Below are 8,276 nucleotides of genomic sequence, written 5' to 3' on the forward strand. Positions count from 1 at the left end.
AGATACCATGCCGCAGTTTAACATGAATACCCCACTCAGACACAGTATACTGACTCCGAGCCGACCAGTCCTTGTTTTAGCCCCTCAATGTCGAGCGCCAGACAGGGTAACAACAAGTACCATCTTTTAACGTCTTTTGGTATGACGCGGCCGGGGATCGAACCCCGGACCTTCCGCTCTCCGGGCGGACCCTCCAAAAGTGATATATATGTATGTTTTGCAGCTCTGTCCTTTCAATCATATATGTCTTGAGGGGGATACGGGCGGAAGTCTCTCCAGCTATGTTATGTTTTTTGAAAAAATAAATTATGATTTTTATATTATATTTTCAGGGCTTATCATGATTGTTTCAATGCACTCACCAAGGGGTTAATTTTAAACAAACCGATCAAAATGACTTCCTCAAACCATCTTCCCGAGGCAAGTGAGTTAACTGACTATAAAAGTCCAGTTCTTAAAGTCAGTTTACTCTCTTGCCTCGGGAAGATGTCCTCAACATATGTGTAAGACATGCCTGACCGAAACGTTTAAAACTACATACACAATAGATAGTAAGCTGACCAGAGAAACTAAAGCAGACAGACAAAAGAAACTTGTGCTGAGTGTAAGCGCATGGTCAGAACCTGGCCTGACTCAGCAAGGTGGCTATTGTTAAATGCAGGGCTCGTTGTATTGAGGGCTTGTATAACTCGAAGGGTTTGTAGTGTACTATCTGTAAAGTTAAATGTTGAAATGGAACTTTTGCCGAGTGCAAGCGCATGGGTCAAAGCCTGGCCTGACCCCGTATAGTGGTCTATTGTTAAATGCAGGGTGCAGGGCTGCTCTTACAGTATCGAAGATTTTGTAGTGCACTGTCTCTAAAGTTAAAAGCTGAAATGAAACATATACACAAATACTTAAAACTTCACTTGGCCACAAAAACAAAAAACAAGCAGAATTTCTGTGCCGGTGCAAAATCAAAACAAAGGAAACTGGTACATCATACGTATACTACGTTTACATCATACGTACATCACGTTTACATCATACGTACATCACATTTACATCATACGTACACCACGTTTACATCAAACGTATATTAAGTTTACATCATGCATGCATCACGTTTATATCATACGTACACTACGTTTACATCATACGTACAACACGTTTACATCATACGTACACCACGTTTACATCATACGTATATTAAGTTTACATCATGCATGCATCACGTTTACATCATAAGTACACCACGTTTACATCATACGTACACTACGTTTACATCATACGTACACCACGTTTACATCATACGTACACCACGTTTACATCATACGTATATTAAGTTTACATCCTACGTTCATCACGTTTACATCATACATGCATCACGTTTACATCGTAAGTACATCACGTTTACATCATACGTACACCACATTTACATCATACGTACATCACGTTTACATCATACGTACACCACGGTTTTAACATACGTACACCACGTTTACAGCATACGTACACCACATTTACATCATACGTACATCACGTTTACATCATACGTACACCACGTTTACAGCATACATACACCACGTTTACATCATACGTACACTACGTTTACATCCTACGTACACCACGTTTACATCATACGTACACCACGTTTACATCAGACGTATATTAAGTTAACATCATGCATGCATCACGTTTACATCATAAGTACACAACGTTTACATCATACGTACATCACGTTTACATCATACGTATATTAAGTTTACATCAGAAGTACATCACGTTTACATCATAAGTACACTACGTTTACATCATACGTACACCACGTTTACATCATAAGTACACCACGTTTACATCATACGTATATTAAGTTTACATCATACGTACACCACGTTTACATCATAAGTACACTACGTTTACATCATACGTACACCACATTTACATCATACGTGGACTACGTTTACATCATACGTACACTACGTTTACATCATACGTACACGACGTTTACATCATACGTATTTTAAGTTAACATCATGCATGCATCACGTTTACATCATACGTACACTACGTTTACATCATACGTACACCACGTTTACATCATACGTATATTAAGTTAACATCATGCATGCATCACGTTTACATCATATGTACACCACGTTTACATCATACGTACAACACGTTTACATCATACGTACACCACGTTTACATCATACGTATATTAAGTTTACATCATGCATGCATCACGTTTACATCATACGTACACTACGTTTACATCATAAGTACACCACATTTACATCATACGTACATCACGTTTACATCATACGTATATTAGAATTACATCATACGTACACCACGTTTACATCATACGTATATTAAGTTTACATCATGCATGCATCACGTTTACATCATCCGTATATTAGGTTTATATCATAAGTACACTACGTTTACATCATAAGTACACTTCGTTTACATCATACGTACACCACATTGACATTATACGTACACCACGTTTACATCATACGTACCACACGTTTACATCATACGTACACCACATTTACATCATACGCACATCAAGTTTACATCATACGTACACCACGTTTACATCTTACGTACATCACGTTTACATCATACGCACATCGCGTTTACATCATACGTAGACCACGTTTACATCATACGTACACCACGTTTACATCATATGTACACCACATTTACATCATACGTACACCACGTTTACATCATATGTACACCACATTTACATCATACGTACACCACGTTTACATCATACGTATATTAAGTTTACATCATACATGCAGACGTTTACATCATCCGTACACCACTTTTACATTATACGTACACTACGTTTACATCATACGTACATCACGTTTACGTCATCCGTACACCACGTTTACGTTATACGTACACCACGTTTACATCATACGTATATTAAGTTTACATCATGCATGCATCACGTTTACATCATCCGTACACCACGTTTACATTATACGTACACCACGTTTACATCATACGTATATTAAGTTAACATCATGCATGCATCACGTTTACATCATATGTACACCACGTGTACATCATACGTACAACACGTTTACATCATACGTACACCACGTTTACATCATACGTATATTAAGTTTACATCATGCATGCATCACGTTTACATCATACGTACACTACGTTTACATCATAAGTACACCACATTTACATCATACGTACATCACATTTACATCATACGCATATTAGAATTACATCATACGTACACCACGTTTACATCATACGTATATTAAGTTTACATCATGCATGCATCACGTTTACATCATCCGTATATTAGGTTTATATCATAAGTACACTACGTTTACATCATAAGTACACTACGTTTACATCATACGTACACCACATTGACATTATACGTACACCACGTTTACATCATACGTACCACACGTTTACATCATACGTACACCACATTTACATCATACGCACATCAAGTTTACATCATACGTACACCACGTTTACATCTTACGTACATCACGTTTACATCATACGCACATCGCGTTTACATCATACGTAGACCACGTTTACATCATACGTACACCACGTTTACATCATATGTACACCACATTTACATCATACGTACACCACGTTTACATCATATGTACACCACATTTACATCATACGTACACCACGTTTACATCATACGTATATTAAGTTTACATCATACATGCAGACGTTTACATCATCCGTACACCACTTTTACATTATACGTACACTACGTTTACATCATACGTACATCACGTTTACGTCATCCGTACACCACGTTTACATTATACGTACACCACGTTTACATCATACGTATATTAAGTTTACATCATGCATGCATCACGTTTACATCATCCGTACACCACATTTACATTATACGTACACCACGTTTACATCATACGTACCACACGTTTACATCATACGTACCACACGTTTACATCATACGTATATCACGTTTACATCATACGTACATCACGTTTACATCATACATGCATCACGTTTACATCGTAAGTACATCAAGTTTACATCATACGTACACCACATTTACATCATACGCACATCAAGTTTACATCATACGTACACCACGTTTACATCTTACGTACATCACGTTTACATTATACGTACATCGCGTTTACATCATACGTACACCACATTTACATCTTACGTAGACCACGTTTACATCATACGTACACCACATTTACATCATATGTACACCACATTTACATCATACGTACATTAGGTTTACATCATACGTACACCACGTTTACATCATATGTACACCACGTTTACATCATACGTACATTAGGTTTACATCATACATATCATTCACCAGTGGTGGTATCATTCCTTAGTGATACGTTCCTAACACAGCAAAAGCTATGTATTCCCCCAACTTACAAATGGCAGAAGGCGAATGGCATTGAACTGAAGATGTAATCCTCTGAAGTTAACAAAATACTTGGTGACACCCTACCAGACTTGACATATGCTGACAGCGATATGGTGGAATATTATTTTGATGCTATAGTGAGCTCTCTCCACACGTCAACAGCAATGTACATCCCAACAGGATACTACAGACCATACCTTCGACCCTATTGGAGAGGATCTAGTCTAGACTACTACCACTACCAGATGCGTCATGCTAGACGACAATGGATATCTCAAGGTAAACCTAGGGGAGATGCACGTGGCTCTTATAAACAGTATACAGCAGCTAAATGCAACTTCCGTTGACAGAAAAGAAAAGCCGAACGGCAATGGGACAGACACAAGTATACAGAGCTCAACTCTGCCTGTGAAGTGGACATTGGTGATTTTTTTAGAACTGTCAGGAAACAGAGGAAGACTAATGTAACATGTACATCTCTACAGTATAAAGACAAGACGGCCAGCACACCCGAGGACATCTGCAATATGTGGACTGATTACTATGGTGATCTGCCGTCTCCTCTCGGTAGGCCTGAGTTTGAAACGGACTTTTATGAGGAAACAAAATCAAAGGATTGTAATATAGCAAACAGTAACATATCAAAGACCGACCCAGTCCCGACGACAAGTATTGCATCTAATGAAGTGAAATCAACCGTTAAGAGGCTGAAAAAGAATAAGTCTCCTGGGCCGGACTGTATTTCTGTAGAACACCTCCATGATGCTGACAATCTTCTGTTTATACATCTGGCACAACTCTACAATGTGATGATCAGTACTTGTTACACACCTGTCATGATGAGAACTGGAACTATTATTCCAATCTACAAAGGGAATAATAAAGATAAATGCAACTCAGCTAATTATCGTGGTATCACTCTAACATCCGTGATTGGGAAGGTATTTGAGAGGCTGTTGCTAGACAGACTGGAGTCCTACATCTATTAATCCTGATTTCCCACATCGTCTCCAGTGCGGCTTCCGGAAAGAGCATGGCGCCAGTGTTGCTACATATGTGTTAAAAGAGGCTATTTCCTATCATCCAGGGAGACACTCAAATATATATGTTGCCTTTCTGGATAACAAAAAGGTCTTCGACAGGATATGGCATGAGGGGTTGCTACTGAAACTATACAATCTTGGTGTGAAAGGCCGTGCATGGCACATTATCCGTCAATCTTACCAAGAAGCAAGTGCTTGTGTTAAATACAATGGGAGGACAAGTGATTTGTTTCATGTCCAACAAGGAGTAGGACAAGGTCGCGTGCTCTCAGCATGGATGTTTCTAGTCTATATTAATGACCTGATATATCAGCTTGATAATCTACAATGTGGACTAATTGTTGGTAAGGAGCACATCCCGGCGGTAGTACTGGCTGGTGACACTACTGTTGTGAGTACGAGTGTACATGGACTGAATGTCTCTTGATACTATCCACCAGTATGCTCGGCGCTGGAGACTGACGTATAACGCCAATAACAGCTGTGTCTTGTCTTTTAGCAATAACAGAAGACATTGTAATAGACCTGTGTTCAGAATTGGAGATGTGACAATGAAGATCCAAAGCAGTACGATTTATGCCGGCTCTCTGATACACACGGAAAAAGCAAGTGAACGAACTACCAGAGCTTGTGCTAAGGCGCGACAGACAATCAACTCCCTGAGAGATGTTGGTCTTAGAGATGGAGGATTGAGCCCAGTACCTTCATCGAATATCTGGCAACGAGTGATCTTCTCCTCTGCCTTCTACGCATGTGAGCTCTGGCCTAATATCAACAACCGTGAGATCAGTGAGATGGAAACCCTACAGCGCTACTTTGCACGACGAGTCCAAAACCTTCACAGGAGATCCTCTACAGCTGCTACAACTCAGGTTCTAGGATTGTAGTCAATGCTGGGCAAGGTGGAGAAAATGAAGCTTCTCTTTCTGGGACGACTCTGTAGAGCAGCAGGCACAACCATTGTGAAGCCGATTTTCTCTATATCTTAGATTATCCCAGTATGTCACGACTCTCTCACACAGTGCCAGATCCATAACACATGATCTGCTAAATGTGGCCCAAAAGTATGGATTCTCAGGCGTCTTAGGTAAACTCATCAACTCTGGGGAATTTCCATCTAAGAGTGTATGGAAAAGCATGGTACAACGAGCTACGCGTGAGTCTGAAAATATGAATGGGAGAAATTTTTCGCAATAACGTCCATACATGTATAGGTTTAGTGCTATCCACACCCGCCTTGCCCCACATCGTCTCTGGTCTCTTTGTGTATGGTATGATATTGCTTCCCCCCTGTATATGCTCTTGTAAAGCTCGGCATATTACCTGTAAAATCATGACTGTGTCTTGTCTGTAACTGTGAATGTGATGACATTGTTAAGCACCAATTGCTTTATTGTGACGCTCTTATGGAGCAGGGAAATGTACTTAGTGAGTCATTATTTGACAAGGTTAGCCTTGACACCTATCTCAGACTTGAGGACACGTCTAGTGATGACGTCAAGGTTCTGACATACCTCGGTGTCATTACAGATGTGGTCCAGGACATGACACTTGACAGCTGGGCAACATTCATGAGTATCGTGGCTAAACATGTCAGCTCATATTGTATTTGTGAAGCTATGTCCCACATCATGTAAATACAGTTTCATGCATCACTTCATTACTGCTTACCCAGCTCAATCTGTTGTATTTATATGTATGTTGTCATTGCCGTTGTCAAATAATGTAATGTAATCGTATGTACTACTCTCCAAATCATTGGGGGAAATAAAGAGTATTCATTCATTCATTCATTCATTCATCACGTTTACATAAGCTATACTGGTGAAACTGGACGTTCTTGTATGTTTATACAATAAGGGTAATTAAGTACTGGGTTCAGATTTTGCGAATAAATGCAAGTCGATACCCCGTCCAATGTTATGTTATGCTTAGATGAGAATGGAAAAGTCAATTGGGCATCGTGTGTGAGACTCATGTTATTTAAAAGCGGTTTAGCGTATGTGTGGTTATTCCAAGATGTTGGTGATAAGAACATGTTTTTATCTGCATTTAGAAGACGCTTAAGAGATTTATATATTTCCAATCATGGTACCACAGTTGAGAGTCGTCTATCTTTTAGTGCATTATGCTAATATGAAATCTCTTCTGCAACCCGACTTATACATAACAGTACTCAGAGACAAACGATCAGTTAGAGCAATGTGTAAAATTCGACTCTTCACAACTTTTGAGTCAACATTATTCGCAAAAGGTCATCGTTAAGTATACCTCATACAGAATCTATATGTAAAGACTGTGACCTTCATTTCGTAGAGGATGAATACCATGTCTTTTTTGTATGTAAGAAATATATTCACTTGAGAAATACTTTTCTTACCTCATTACATAAATAATATAAAGGTAATATCACGTTTGCAAATTTATTTAAATCCTGTGACATTAATGTACTACGCTTGATAAAGTAGCTATAATTTATGGAGTGATACGTTTGATAGGTTTATGTTTATATACATTATTTAAAATGAGATTGCCAGCGACACTCTGGACACGTGACCTAAAATATAATTTATCTTACAACTGTACTATGGGCCATGTGCCTGAATTACGAAATAAACTTGATTGATTGAATGGTTGATAGGAAGAAAGGAGTGACAGACAAAGGTTCACCTGTGTTCTTCCAAGTCGCCTCGAACGCACCTGTCAACGCCTTGCATGTGTGCACCGTTTACACCGTCATAATCCACGACTTCGGAAGCGAATCGTCCCGTAATCAGCTGTTTATTCACGAGCATGCGCACTGGACTCAGATA

Source organism: Haliotis rufescens, unplaced genomic scaffold, assembly GCF_023055435.1.
Source record: "Haliotis rufescens isolate VD_foot unplaced genomic scaffold, xgHalRufe1.0.p SCAF_14, whole genome shotgun sequence".
NCBI lineage: Eukaryota > Metazoa > Mollusca > Gastropoda > Lepetellida > Haliotidae > Haliotis > Haliotis rufescens.